The sequence below is a fragment of the Macadamia integrifolia genome, unplaced genomic scaffold (genome assembly GCF_013358625.1).
Source record: "Macadamia integrifolia cultivar HAES 741 unplaced genomic scaffold, SCU_Mint_v3 scaffold164, whole genome shotgun sequence".
NCBI lineage: Eukaryota > Viridiplantae > Streptophyta > Magnoliopsida > Proteales > Proteaceae > Macadamia > Macadamia integrifolia.
The window spans coordinates 281,959-298,254 of record NW_024868286.1 but is presented as its reverse complement, the minus strand read 5'-3'; the positions used below and the strand labels follow the sequence as shown (position 1 = coordinate 298,254).

The window sequence follows — 16,296 nt, the reverse complement described above, 5'->3', positions numbered from 1 at the left end:
GTAATACTCGATTCTCTGTTTCTCTCTCTCTCAAAAGGCTTCGAAATCAAATTCTAGTTCTGTGATTTGAATGTGTGAAGTATACAATGCAGATTTAGGGTTACTTTTCTTGGTTGATTTGAATTTGTTTGAAAGTAAAATCTTTATCTCATCTCCTGTGTATTTACTTGCTGTCTTTGTCGAACCGACTCGAACCAAGGACATGGTTAGTACATACCCAATGTCCTTGGTTCATATTTCAGCCCCTTGGGGTATGCAGTAGGAATTCTCTCTCTTACAGATACAGCTACCTAATTTTGATGATAATGGGATGTTCTTTTTTTTTTTTTTTTTCCCTGTCTTTTCTTTTAATCATTGAACCTGGAACCTTTTAAGTGGTTCATTACAAATTTTACAATTTGGGGAAGGAGTCTTTAGCTCAAAATGGTAGAGTACCTGGGTTAATGCCTAGGTTATGGTGGTTCGAATCCACCAAGACTCGAAGTTATAATACCTAGATGTATTGAAATTGCTGCATTGTTTCTAAATAGATTACTTTCTTGATGTTATTTGGATAAAAAAAAAAATTCAATTACACTGAAGTTTGAATTACTCCCATGGTTGTTGATCCTACCATGGGCCAATGGTATCTCCTTGATATGGCATCTTATGTGAAAGAACTTCTTCAAAATTTGGTCACCTGTGTAGTTATCAGGAAAATACAAAATATTCCATTACCTTGGTCAGTAGTGTTTCTGATTCCAAATTGGTCTGCAAGCAAATCAAAGAATTCTCTTACTTCAAATTTTCTCTAAATAAATCCTTATTCTGATGGATACACAGTAAAAGATGTGGAATAAGTTGCACTAATCAGTTTGAGATTTCCCTAAGAGTAAAGCATATATTTTTTTTATGGATACACAATAAAGCATATATCTTTTATTTGCTAGTCTCTTGTTTATGCCTCCAATAAATGAAGTCTTAGCTCAACTATTTGGGAGGACTCCAGTTCAGCCATGCCCTATTCTTATCCTTCCTAGTAAATTATGAAGCTTTTGATATGAAATTAGAGAAAAGTGAAGTCATATTGTGTTCTACCTAATCCCATACAATGTGCTCAATGAAGTCATTAAGCTGTCATATGTTCCTACCCCATAGCTTTCAGGCACTCCTATTTTTATGCCTACTTCATAGAAAAATGATAAGGTTTTGTGAAGATTCCTAATGGAGGCAAAACTGAGCATACAAACCAGCACGAAACTTGACCCTTCTAGCTTTGTAACAGAGAACTTCAACTTTCCTATGTCTACTTGAAGTCCCAATCAGAGGGTTCAGTTTCTGTTGTTCCCAACAGCTGCTTTTGAACTCGCAGTTTCATTAATTATTTTACCACTAGAAATCTATTGTTGGTTATTTGATGATATTTCCTATTCCTTTGAAGGAAGACATCATAGAGGAAAACATGTTACTGTTGGTGATTGTGGTTCTAGATAGGTAGTACTGGAAAAATTAAGCCCCAAAACCATTCTGAGAATTCATGTCAGGTATTTGATATGAAAATGCCTCAACTCTGGTTTTGCAACTCTGATGTGCTGCTGGGGCTTGGATACTTATCCAAATGCATCAGTATTGGGATGGAATACAAGCTAAGCAGAAGTAGCAGCAACAGTAGTCTTTTATAATCTGCTATGTTTTATCATCCAATCAGATATCTTCTCCCCTAACTGTCCTACATTATTCAAAGTGATTTCTTATTCTAATTGCTATTATGTATTAGTATAAGCTTGGCCAGCTTTGAGATCATAACAAACAAGAACTCATTTAGCCTCTCTCCCATTATCTGTACATGGAAAAACCCTCTCATTATTATAAAATGAAGCCACTTGATAAATTCAAATCTGAGTAAATGAACATCCAACTTTGCTGGACTATTCATCCCATCATCATCAAGCCATTTGATTGGAATTTAGACCAGATATGATTCATTTATCCCTGGTTTGATTATTAAAATGAATAACACATGCAAACTAATGTTTCTAAAACCCAACCCACACAATTGAATACATACCTAGAACTGAAAATGAAGCCAGCAGAACTGAATTGAAATTTGCACAAAAGCCAAAAAATCATTGAAACCAGTAGAACCAAACTGAAAATCCTTGAAAAATACAATTTCAAACCCAGAACTGAAAATGTCCATATGCTTTGTTGTCTCACCCAAAAAAATTCCAATCAAACACTCTCAAACCCATAACTGAAAAACCTTGAAGAATGCAATTACATCACCAGAAAAAAAAAAAAAAAAATGCACATGACAACAGTAATAGTTAACAAAACTCAGTACATTTAAAATAAAATGAGGACAGAAAAAGAACCAATCTCAGGGCAAATTTTAAAAAAAAAAAAAAAAAAAAATGCTTACAAGATATAATAAGGTAGAGCACATTTGTTCACTTTTCAAAGTCTTGGTGGATTTGAATCACCATAACCTAGGCATTAACCTAGGTGCTTTACCATTTTGAGCTAAAGACTAAAATGTAAGAGGCCTGTATGTACTAACAATGTCCCTGGTTCTATAGAGACAGTAAACAAATACAAATTGAGGGCTTCTTTCCTAAAAATAAAAAATTCAAGGCTTCACAGGAGACATTGAAATTTTATTAAAGAGAAACTCAAATCAATCAAGGAAAATAACCCTAAATCTACATTCCATACTTCACACATTCAAGTCAGCTTATCTAGACACATCCATGCCTTTTCAGTGAGAGAGATAGAGAGAGACAGAGAGGCATTCCAAGTTGTTTTAGATAAGATCTTATACCATTTCCAGAAACCAAAGAGCATGTTGTAATTCCCTTGATTTCATTGAGGCATTACATCAAACACCTACTAGGCTACTAGTCAACAACACTATAATCAACTATATCTATGTGCTCTGTTTTTAGGTTGAACAATTGAATGTGCCATCCATAATAAGAATAAAAATAATAAGAAAAAAAAAAAGACCCATATGCTATGGTACAAAGATCAAGATACAAAATGATAATGATAAGTTTATGTGAATTCATCAAATAAAAGAGAACATGAATGAAAATGTTATGAAGCTTGAGTTAACTAACCAATATTAGAAATGTGACTTCCATGCTTAGAGGAATAGTAAGAAATTCGAATGAACCAACCTGGTAATGAGATTCGTTCGATTCTCTGTGTAGTGAAAAAAAAAAAATAATAATAAAAGAACAGACAGATTACAAAAACAAAAATCGTAAGACATGGAAAATAGGTTGAAAAAAATCATTACTTACCTCAAATGAACATTCAACCCCTGCTAGAGTTATGCGAAGAAGATGAATGATGGTAAGGAATTTTGATCACAACAGAGGCACTCACGCAGACCCACGAACCCTAAATGTGAGGGGTTTTTCTCTTTTCTCTCTCTATGTGAATGAGAAGTGGATGGAGAGTCAATCGTTGGAGCAAAATCGGTTCTTCTTCCTCCGTCCTTCTCCCTCCATTCTTGTTTAACAATGCCCTAATTCTCCTGAAACCAGTAACCTCATCTTCCTTCTTTCGGAAATCCATAGTCTGAAAGAAGATTTATGCACTCAATGATGTGAATTGATCATTGAATGTTAAAGAGCCGATTGTAGAAGATCACTATAATGAAAATCGGGATTTTTTTCACCGATTGGAACATGATACATATCCAACACGTAGGTATATGAGGGAATGCATACCGCTTTCACTGTTTCGGTCATTTTTCTAATACGCAAAGTGCTTTTAATAAATCTGTTGAGTCAAACCAATCAAGGGTATTTCTGTAAAAGTAAACCTAATAGTGGGTAATTACGTAATTTTCCCAATAAATAACTATAGAGTAAATTACTTCGTTTCTCTTCGTGAAATCGGCCCGTCCCGACCGATTGACACCCGAAGTCTCCAACCCGGCAGTTCTTAACTGTTCGGTCTCATACGAACCGCTGCCCATGCTTGCCTAGCCTGAACCTGACATCTCTCAAGCCCTAGTCTGCTTTTCTCGTCTAAGCGACTCTTCTCCCTGAATCGAATTCCTTCTTCACATCTCACTATACTCTGGGACTCTTCAGAGAAGTAAAGGAAGTAGAGAAAAAAAATACTCTTTCTCTCCCCTTCCCTTCAACCATTCCCCTCGAGCGAAAGCAAGAAGTCGCAGAAGTAGGGACGACCCAAGTGGGAGCAGAAGAAGATCTCCGTCTCATTTGAATCGATTGCTTGTGCTAGGTAAGTAAATTTTCGCACTATAAATCAAACTGGTTTTATGAAGATTTCCCTCCCAAGTTGGATGAACTCTTTTTGGTCTGGGCTCTCCGTTTTTCTCATTCCGAACCTTTGTTCAGTTTTCACACTTGAATTCACTGTGGCAAACGTTGTGCAGCTTATTCTTCCATCCATGCCCAAAAAAATTTCTTCCGAGACGCATTCCACGCAGGAGGAACCTGCTTCCGAGCGAAAGAAACTGAAACAGAATTCAAAAAAGCAAGGTAATGAGATAGACGAGATTTTTTCCAATAAGAAGAGGAAGAAACAAGAAGACGAGCAAGTCGATAAGCCAAAGGAAGATGTGAATCCTAAGTTGAAGAAGATGAAGAAAAAGAAGGGTAAGGTTGCTAAAACGGATGGGTTTGTTGATCCACCTACCAAATCACGAAATAAAACAGCGGATGGACTTGCTATTTTCAGCGAAGAAGAGTTGGGAATTAGGAGGGCTGATGCTGGAGGTACCCCCCTTTGTCCTTTTGATTGTTCTTGTTGCTTCTGAGCCCTCAGTTCCTTTTGGTACTCTCTTGAGGAACAATTCTTTGCATTACTTTGGCCCCCCCATTTTAGGGGTTGGATTTGAGTAGAGGTCCATGCGGTTCTTGCATTTTGGATGTACTTTAGAATCTGGTTACTTATTAATATAATGCAATTTTCATTCAGTCTAAGGTTCTCTTTGGTTGGATTTGGATTTTACTACACACAACAATTTTTAACAGACCTAATCAGGCCAACGAAATTTGCTGGAAAATCATCAGCCTGGTCAAAAGTCTCCATGCACATGTGAATTTGAATGTATATATAATTATATCAAAGAAAATTATCTCATACAAAAGGCCTATGCACAAGCTACAAGACGGATACAAAACTCCATTGTAGCAAGAAAACTATGTAACCTCAACCTCCCTACAAATTACATAGCCTTTGCCTACGTTTCAACAGCTTGGTTGACATTTAAACTATGAAAGTGCAAACACATAGGCACGCATGAAGTAAAGTCCTAAAGCCACACCAAAGGATTGAATCTGATCATATAAAGTTCAAAATTAAAAGATTCAAAAACAATCTGAAATAAAGTAATACAATTGTCAAAACTCAAATCAAAAGTCAATCTAAACAGTCAGCCATCTAGAAACTTTGTAGACATATAGGGGATCCAAGCTACTCCCTCATTATCTGCAGAATTCCTCTAAGAAGCCATGGTTTGCGAGCTGTAGGATGCATCTTGATGAACATTTATCTTTTTATTTGATCCTCAAGCACCTCCAAAGCCAACACATGGTCTGTAGCAACCTCAATCCCCTCCAATGAGTTAAGAATCTTCCTGGCCTCATCAACTGTTGGGTTTGTGTCCTTTGCTCGAAACTTCGTTGCTCTTTGAAAGCAAGGATTTTCTCTAGTGTTTGAGCCACATCATCACAAATATTATTCTTCTTAGATGACGGCTTGAATGAACTCTTGGTTTTCAGTTTCCTTTTCTTCTTATTCATATCGACAACTCAATTTGTATGACATCATCATCATTTGGCTCATCATCATTCAAATTTACTGCACTATTGGAAGCCATTACCCCAATTGGTGAAGCTAGTGGTGATGAGGACATCATTCAAGGATTTAGGACTTGCCAAATGAGACACAAACATATCTAGCCACATGTCACTTCATTATGGCTAGCATTATGTGTAGTTTCTTATTAATTTGTTGTACTTATATTTGGGGGCAGACTATCTTATTTTGATGTTGTGTTGTTATTATGTTGTAGTTATATGGGGTAGTTATTTTAGGAAATAACTGTTTAGAGGTTTAATATGTAGTTATATGGGTAGTTATTTTAGAAAATAATTATTACTTTTTTTTGCGTAATGTTATGAGGCCCTTTGTTACTCTTGATGGGGAAGACAATGAATGAGTGAAAGTATTTGGGACTTGGAGGATTATTATTTTTTCTGCAGCACGAATGACACTATGCAATTTTTGGAGTGAATCCAAGATGGTGTGAAGCCAAGGTGATCTTCTTCTTCTTCTATCCATTCCACTTTTTCAAACTCTATACCTACAGCAAACCATCCCTATTGATCCCCCACAAACCCATTGTTGTTTGTGCAATCATATTTCTCCCAACCTCTATTTTCATTTCCTAAGAGCATTCCATATGTTCTTTCAACTACATCAGCCCATAAACCCCCAATAATTCATACTTGTTTGGCTGGAATAGGACTGATTGTGATGAAAGATGTGTTATCCCAAATTTCCCTTGACCCTCCTTAGCCAAATCTCTAAGAAACCCAATTTCCCCTTCTTGCTTAGACTTGATTATTGCTAAATTTCTTACCAGTTCCAAATTTTCCATTTTTTTTATCTCAACTTATTCTTCAACCAACAAGAAGGAAGCCTTGAGACACAATCTTTGGAGTTAGGTAGTGACTGAGCACTTATTCACAACTTTCTAACCCATGGGACAGCAAAGGAAGTTACTGATATATCATGTTTCTCTTATTAAATTTCCTTTATATACTTGGCATGAAATTCTGCAGATATGGTTTGTTCATTTTTTTAATAAATTTATGGCTATCTTGGCTAAGAATTTTTGCATGTATCCTTCCTACCTTTTAGTTAGGATAATTTGTTAGGTTTCCCAAACCTGTCATCCTTATTGGTGTAAATTGCACCATCACCATCACCATCACCATCAACAACAACTCCCTTTAACAATTCCCATAGTTCTTCTTTTTCAATGGGCAATTCTTCAAGTGCTTCCCGTAGTAATGTTTCCGCAATTTAAAATTTTGACACAACCGTCATAATGAGTAAACTACAAAAGTAGGACATGCTTTGTGATGAGTTAATACCTTTACAAAGAGTTCCAATGTTCTTCACTAGGTGATCAACAATTCCTAACTCCGTGCTTCATCCCCAACCAATAGTTTTGTTTTTCAAAAACACCTTTACATTCCACACAGCTTTCAAAATATTCAAATTATTTTTAAGTTGTAGCGTGGTAATATTCTTCTCGCATTTTTGGTTGTACTCTTTGAACATGCACACCCAACCATCCTTCATGAAAGTTGTATTCAGCTTATACCCTTTGCGTGAATTTCGACAGCAATGTTTACTAGTAATTTTACTCATTAGTCCAATAATAGGTGTCTTTCGGGATATTCACATTACCCTTTGTATCTCCTTCGACCATCTTTATATTATCCATCCGAAAGAAATGCTCAACATCATGTCAATTCTTAACATCAAGTTCTCACAAATGCATTATGAAAAGAATACAAAGAGGTAAAGATGGCTACGGAAAAGTAACTTCTAATTAAAATCTAGATTGATTAAAGGAGATACCTATGGTCTACAAATCCGCCAACCAAGAACAATAAGCAGGAAATTCGTGAAGTGAGTGACTGTTTATGATTACTAGGCTGGACAATTAGAGCACCATTTACTATTGTTTTTCCAATGCACTGTAGTAGCAACCAAAGGGAAATCAATGACCACATAAATATAAATTAATTTTTTTTGGCACTTCAACTAAATATACAACAATCCCCTGACCATAGTTGGTTATAATATATCTTTTTAATGAGAAAAAAGAATACAAGGCAAAACCAATAACCAAAAAGTGAGGCCAAGTGATGTAGGAATAAGCCAGCTCGATGCCCCCGGGGGGGGGGGGGGGGGGCGCTGAGAATACCCAATTTGTGGGCGTATTCTAATTTATTTTGGACTCATTAATTAGTCTCATTAGTTAGTTATCTTATTTCAGTTACAAGTCAAGTAGTTAATTTTATTGTAACTCTCCACCTACATGTGGGTTTAATTTGTGTCTTCTTTTAAGTCTAAAATTTTAATTTATTGTCTCCTATCAAGCTCAGGATTAGTTAGTCAGTTAGTTGGTTAGTGGGTTTTATTAGTAGCTTGGTGCACAAGCTAAGGTGTTTTAATTATATGAGGACTTTAATTCTTTTTTTTTTTTTTTTGTTTTAATTAAAAAAAAAAAAAAAAAAAAAAAAAAAACTTGTAAGGCCTCAGGCTAAGGGACGATTGAAGATTAATAAAGTTGAATTGTGGAGCTGTATGATTCAGTCTTGGGTGAGAAGCCAAGGGCAGTGGGAAGCTGATCCTGTTTGGTGGGAAACCATATGTATTGTTATTCTATTCTCTTACTCTCTTTTCTCCTTCTCAAGTAAGTATTGTTATTCATCTGTTCTTTGTGTGCTTGCTGGGATTCAATCTAAACCTGAGATTGTGAGGGATTTTCATCTCTTTGAATATTGGTTAATGCTGTTCATACTGGGGTCTAAATCATAGCAAGAACCCTCACAAATAGACCTAGCAGATACCTGTTTTTGAGCCTCTTTTGCTGAAAACGAATTTACTTTATCGGAGACTCTGACCATCAGTTCCCTCCATCTTTTGGGGCATTCAAGGGCTTCCTTAGACAGTCCTTCGACCGAGATTAATTGCTGATCTGATTCACAGGTGTGATTTAATTTCCTAATTTCTGTCCTGTGTTCTATTTCAGATCCGAGTGTTCCAAATTAATTCTTAACCAACCATCTGATTGTTTACTGCTTTGGGGATTTAGATTGCTAAAACAGAGGTTCAATCGAAATTTCAGTCCATTCCATTCCATTGGTTTGATTTTATTTAAATTTAGATAGATATAAAAGAAATATGCAGCAGGATTTTGCAAGTTGGCAAATTCTTCATCTTCTACAATGAGATATCACTTACGAAATGGTATTTATAATTTATACTTCCTACGCATGATTCACTTATCCCCGGTTTTTTTGGGTGAATAAAGAATTTATTACCAAAGAGAAAAAAGAAAGAATATAGCAGTTCCCAAAAGCGGGAGAAGATATAGAGAAAAACAAAAGATCAACCCTCAGGAAAAAGAGGGAGTCCAAAGGAAAGAGAGGGGAGGCCCCAAGAAACAACAATATGCCTGTTTCTTGGGGTGTCAATACAAGAAGAAACACTAAATAACTTGGCTTTGATGTCAAAGGAAATGTAGTCCTAAATCTAACAATGAGGAGGAGAATTGGAGGTCCATTTCCTTGGTTAACATGCATTGCTCGACCTATTAAAAACCCTTATTCAGGTGAACTGCAAAACTGATGTTAAGGGCTTGATTATACTTTTTTCATGACTTCGTCGGAACTTTCACTAGTCGAGTTTCAGGTACCAATGAGAGTGAAAGTACAGCTCTCCGAGGAAAAAACTAATAATTGCGACTTCTGGTTATATGTTAAGATCATCAAGATGATAGTCTCATTTTGTAGAGCTCTTGAATCCAAAATTTGGATTTACCTTTCTGCTAAGGAAGTCTTTCTTTTAGTTTAAATTTCATGCACAGACCTCACAAAGGCGTGCACATTGTTGAGCTTGAGCAATGCTTGTTAAGCTGCAGGGTGTAGGATCTGTGCTTCTGTTGTGTTGTGCATGCCATATTGTATGGCTCATGCCCCAGATTCCACATAAACATGTGCCTTGACTTTCTTTTCAGTTTTGGAAGGGTCCCTTTCATACAGAACCAGGTGCTTTGTTCCATGTTTTATACTAGTTTCTGGTACATAGAAGGATTTCATTGTGATAACATCCTATCTGGAGTCACTGGATCTCTCAATCACTCAACACTTTGAATGTGTTGAAGAGTCCAGAAAGTGTTCACTTCCATTTTATGATGATTATGTTGAAAGTAACAATTCTAAAGCATAATGCCTCCATTTTATGTATCTTTGGTCTGTGGCTGCAATATCTTACTGTTTTATCTCTAAAGGAACTTGGTTGACTGTCATGCTATTGTTTAGAAGCCAGTTTCAGTAATTTATGGAGCTTTGATAATGACATAGGCAGAGAATGTGTGTAGGGATTTATTATTATTATTATTATTTGAACGAATAATAATTCATTACCACGAGAGAAGAAAGAAGTGATTCTAAGGGCTCTTATTATTTGTTTCTCTTCAATGATAAAAAGTGATTCCAGGCTTCGGTTCTTGTGTGATAAACCTAGGGTCGATGCCACAAGTTGTAAATCCAGACAAGAAAAAAACACAACTATGCAATATTTTGAACAAAGGTTTGTGACTTTCTATCTCTCTCCTCCCCCAAACAAAGGGCAAAGATATATATACTCATGGAGAGGAGAGGAGAGAGACACACACATATGGGAGCACTAGTGTATGTAAAAATGCAACCCTAAAACAATGCAAAAAAGAATGAAAAAACAAGAACAATCAATGCAAACAGATTTATGAGGTTTGGCAAGATTTTCTACGTTGCTGGTGAGATGAGATCATTGTTTTAATATCAATGGAGAATAGGGTTACAATGTTTGTCCTCACACCTCTCTCAGATTGTTTTCCGAGAAAGAGAACCTCGCTACTAGTATATAGCGAAAAACCCTAATATCAGAAAATACAAAATTACTCTTAATAAACGAGTCTCAAATAAAAAATTTGAGCGGGTGCTGCTACCCCTTACACCTCTGCTATGCCGGGAGTCTCTTGCCCCTTGCAACTCCCATGGCCCACTTACCGACAAGTGGGACCGTTGTTCCATTGGGGACCTTGCACCACTATTCCCTAGATTAAATTACGATAGTGTAGGTGTTGGACATGATTCTTTTCCCCTTCATAAAATTACTAAGAAAGAATGTTGTCTCCTAGCGTGTACTTGTCTGTGCCTAGATAATGGGTGCGAAAAGATCACACAATCCTTGTTGAAGATGCTCTAGTGTGCCTTCCAATTGATCGTGCCCATTGGCGTGTGCACCTAGATTAGGAATTAACATTCTTTTGCCCAAATACTGAATTTTGTAGTGGTACCTATGGATCTGGGGATGCGAAGTGAAGAGCCTTTTTTTTCTTTTTTCTTAGGATTGTTGGAGTGAGGAGAAGAATTGCCTCTATTGGGGACCTCCATGTTGCTAGCCATGGATCTCATAATTTGCTCTCTTTGCATGGTTTGAGGGATCAGATCAGCCTGAATCGGTTGGAATAGATCGGTATGGCCGTATGGACAAAGGGTAACAAGGTTAAAAAACTGAATGTTTTAATGACAACAAGGGTATTTTTATCCGATCTGGATGAGAATCGTCCTTGTTGGAACCCACCCCATAATCGATTCCAATATCTTAAACGAATCTTCACTAACCTGAAGAACAATTTGAAGGATAGGTTGCTCAAGGGAACAGATTGCTTTAAAAACATTTTCTTGAATCGAATGGTTCTCTCCTGAAGGGGATAAAAGACTGGCTGAGCTGAGTTGCGTTTATTGGATGCATGACCAAACATTCTAAAGGTGAGGAACTGTCCAAGGTTAAAACAAGGATTCTCTCCACATATGTTGGTGTCAGTCATACACATGGTCCAACTGAGTGGAATCGGAAATGGATCGGCCTATGCTGATTCTGATTCCCAAATTAGAATCAGCCTAAACCCTAGAAATTCATTACGAATCGGTTAATTTTGAATTTGGACCGGCCGATTCTAATCCAAAACACACAATTTCCGTACATGACTTTCATGAGTCTGGATCGTATGGTGATAATCTTTTTTGTTTTCATAAATGTCTCTCTCTGGTCTTTTTTTCATGCTGTTATTAAGTATGCATGAAGGTGAATTTACGAAAACAAGAGGACACGTCGATCAGCTAACCGTACAAATAACATACACATACGAGTGGATGATTTGATCCGAAACTGAGTTTTCAAACTTTGATCCAATCTGATCCGATCCGAATTTTAAAATCTTGATTGAAATTGGGAAATGGAGAGTTCTCAAACCTTGAAAAGATTACTATGCCCCTCAACAGTCCACACTGTGCTTAGAAGATACTCCCGTTGCCCTTTCCATTAGCTGTAGATCTGGTGTAAAATGTCAATAGCATTATAATAACAACTGTTTTAGATTTAATAAATTATATTTGATTTGGTTTGATTTGATTTTGGTTTCAATCAATTATTCTTGAGGTGGTTTCAAAACTGAAACGAACTGAATTTAATCTCAGCATTTCAATCCAAATCTGGGTCGAATTTAATTCAATTCAACTTGGTTCGATTAGTTCGGCTCATATATATTTTTTTATTTGGTTTTAAATTGGCAATCTTCAAAAGTCTTTTTTCCAAGGGAAAAGAACGTTCCTTAATCATGCGGCTCTTGGACCAGGATGGGGGACAATGATAGTATGCACATAGGCATAAATAGGGTGGGTCTCTTGGATTTCACAAGGGCGAGGAGTCATTTCTTCATCTTTTGTGTTTAAGTGTAAGGATTGCATGACCAAAAAGTTTTCTGGACTGAATTTCTATGTGGTGCATATCCAACGGTAAAAAAACGCTCGGACACAGAGTCGAAGACAGTTACAAACTTATACATAGTTCAAGGTATTTTTAAGCGTGGAATGTGCACCAGATGCCTTGTTACATCATAAAGGATCCAAGTCTAAGATATCAGAAAAGGTAAAAATCCCACCTCTTAAATGTTTATGTGTGCACTCCCAATGGCGCCGCATACTGATGGAGAGGTCACGCGGCCTCATGGAATCCTTTCTTTCTTTTTTTTTTTAATTCGACTGAAGAATTTTTTTATTTTTTTGGTCAGAACCGTGTAATCATGTGAAGTAGAATAATAGAGGGCACAACTTCTTATGTGCAAGCAAAGTCCAGAATATGGAAATTTGGAAAATGTAAACTTCACATTACTTTCCACCCACTCATATGAGATAAGCCCTCCTTACCAAAAATATATATATATATATATATATATATATATGAGATAAGCCCTGCTCTAGATAAGCCTGCGAGAGTGAGAGATCTTGGAAATTTCACTACTTTCCTTCTATAAAGCTCCTCCTACATCACCAGGTCGTAACCATTTGGCTTCTCTAAGATGTATTCGCTATCTTCATCTTTGGTTCTTTCAACTACCTATTCCTCCCATACCATATACTCCATTGATCCTTTTCTCACTGATCTGTAGCTTCAATTCTTCCATCTTCATAAGCCATCCTTATTTTTGCATTCTGAATCATTTAACCCTTTTCTCTTCATACAAAGATACATGAGTTTTAATCTCTTCCAATTATTTCCAATCTAGAACTGACCATCAATTCAAAGCATGTTGCAGCAGATGCTTGATTGTATAACTGATCTGTGTTTTGGAATCACTGGGGTGTATGGTATGGGAGGTGTAGGTAAAACCACACTGGTCGGAGAGAAATTGTTCGATGCCCTAAGGAAGAAGAAATTTCTTCTAATTTTGGATGATGGTGTGGTGCAAATTAAAGCTTGAGGGTGTCGGAATCACTCACCCTCGAACCAACAAAGGGAGCAAGATTCATCAAGATTCCTTGTGATGAATGAAAATCAACATACCTGCACTGATATGGGTTCTAGTAAAATAATAAAAGTTGATCTCTGAGGTATGAAATATGAAGTACTTGCTCTTTAAGATAGATTCAGTTTTGATAGATTAGAGAATGATATGCTTAGGAATCTATTTCTCTATTATGTCTGCTTCCCTTGAGGAAAAGAGATATTACGTTATTGTGTTGAAGAGGGATTAGTAGATAGATTTGGTAGTTTGAAAGCTATTAAGAATAGAGGTGACGTTGGAAGCTTGAAAATTGCTTTAGAAGATGTTGAGTTTGAAGGCAGTGTGAAGATGCATGATATGATGCGAGAGCTTGCACTTTGAATTACTTCTTCAAAATCTAATACACCACTACATGCAACAAGGATTTCGCTAATGTATACTCAAATAGAGGAGTCTCCGGAACTCGGAGAGAGATGCCAAGAACTAATCACGACAGTTCCAAGTTCTGGATTTGTTTAATTGTCTCAGGCTAGACAATGAAAGTAATAATTGAAGCAGAGGAAGAAGATGGAGAGCTGAAACTGATAAGTTCAGAATTACAAAACCTACCAGCACTGGCTGATCTGTGTGGAACCAAATCCTGTTTTGCATTGCCCTCTTATGGAAAGGGTGAGTGTGAACAACTATCCAAGGCTAAAGAAGAATCCTCTTCACATAGGCAACGCGGATGGTTACTTGTCATCTAGGGGACACAATGGGAAGGCAAGGTACTTGAGGGTCTTCTCTGTGAGCGATTGAGGAATGAAGTTTGGGTCTAAAACACATCTTGATTCCCTGCTCTGTGATCCAGATTCTCACTCCATCTCTGTACTTCACTCTTTTGCACAGGGTGATTCTGTTTTCCAATTCATTTTATATCTGCCTTGTACTTCTTTATAATTATAAAGCCAAAGTTTTGGGTAATTTCAGTCTTTAATGAAGTCTCAGCATCTGGTGGGAGAGACTTCTAATTGCAATCTTCCTCCTTGAATATTTTTTTTTTCTTTGTTCATTGTGTCCATGTTATTTATTATGATTACATATTTCTTGCCATGAGGTAGGTTAGACGGGGCTAAAATTTAGTGGACAGTAGAGATCTTCAGGTCCCTTGCTCAAACAAGATTGGCCTAGTAGCAAAAGAGAGCTGTTAAAAAATCCAGGAGGGTATCTACAAATATGCAAACAAATAGTACAGACTATGTTTGGTTGTGGGGAATTAAAAGAAAGGGAAGTGAAATTTTTATACTTAAAAAAGAAATATTTGTAATTGATGTTCCCAGTTGACACTGAGAGGGGGGTGAATCAGTGGTTCCAAAAATTTTCTTAATTGCAACACAACAAAAGCTTTCATTGCACAGTTCTAGATTGGCCTGGGCAATCTCGTAATTATCAATCACGCAAATAATGACATGTCCACCTCACACCACAATGTGGTTGGGTCTATCAGACAATGTCCCACCACTCTGCACAACACACACTTCAAATATATGTAGAAAAATAAATGCGAGACAATAACACCAGATATACGTGGTTCAGCCAGAGTGCCTACTTCACGAAGAAATATCCATATAGGATTTCGTATTTCCCCAATACTCAACTTTTTCAACCGTTACAACGGTCCAGGAACCTATCATTGCTTCAATCTGAGATGCAACTCAGACAAGAGCAACAACCCCACACCCTACACAAGCTCCAACTTGCTAGGTTCACAATTTTAAACCAATAAAATCCCAACCCAATACATCATTGATCTAGAGTTTCTCAACAATCAACAGGCTCTAGAATACCAAAATAAGGATTTCAGATACGGATTACCTCACCCTGTGTAATCCCGTTGATGATCGCTTGCTTGACATAAAAAAGAACATGCTCAAACCATCAACATAGCAGACTTTTAGATCTCTCTCTCTAGATTGTTTCTCTCCCTCTCTCTCTCTTTGTCTCTCTCGGTTTTGCTAGTAATGGAGAGGCTGCATATTCTGCCCACGAAATCTCTTTTTATTGCAGAAAATAAAAGACGACTTGAAGAAGCCAGATTCTGTCGAGTGGATCGATTAAGCGTGAAAGAATCCTCCTTGATCTGAAATTCTATTCATTCTTGGGCACTCATTATTTCGCTGTTGTCCATGTGCGTGCGAAAGAATCCAATTTGAAGTCCACTTCCCAATTTTTAGTTCTTGAACATGTGGCAGACTCTTGCTATCCTCTCTTCTTTGTAATAGCTTCACTTTCTTCTTCTGGCTGAATCCAACACTTGGCAGTTGCTGCACATGAATGAGATAAGGAATCTAGACTTCATCTTCAAATAAAATTGTTATAGAAACTTTGCTGAATTCACGTTGGTTTCTAGCACTTCGACTCCTAATTTGAACCAATCTGTAGTCTCCAATTCAGCAACATGTTTATCTCTGACTCCTTTAAATCTTGTCGTATTTTACTCATGCGAGAGCCAATCCCATCTCAATCTTTTATATTTGGAATTCTCTACCAACCGCCCATGAGCTTTGAGAGTTCTAATAAAACTCAATTTATTTTTCTTTAAACCGAGCCCAACTCTAATTACCTCATCAACTCATGTGCTTTGTTGATTCTCAAAACCAAGAGGTTGTTGATGTTGCCATACACTCCTTGTCATAGTAGAACTCTTATTGTATTTATGA

At 36.9% G+C, this 16,296-nt stretch overlaps 1 long non-coding RNA gene across 1 annotated transcript; it reads right to left on the bottom strand.

The window, feature by feature from the left end:
- Positions 1-519: 519 nt before the first annotated feature.
- Positions 520-3,666, bottom strand: LOC122064371. Its single transcript, XR_006135674.1, has 3 exons — positions 3,285-3,666; positions 3,099-3,183; positions 520-679 (listed from the first exon to the last, which is right to left on the bottom strand). It is a non-coding gene; the product is annotated as an uncharacterized LOC122064371 (long non-coding RNA).
- Between the last annotated feature and the right edge of the window lie 12,630 nt (positions 3,667-16,296).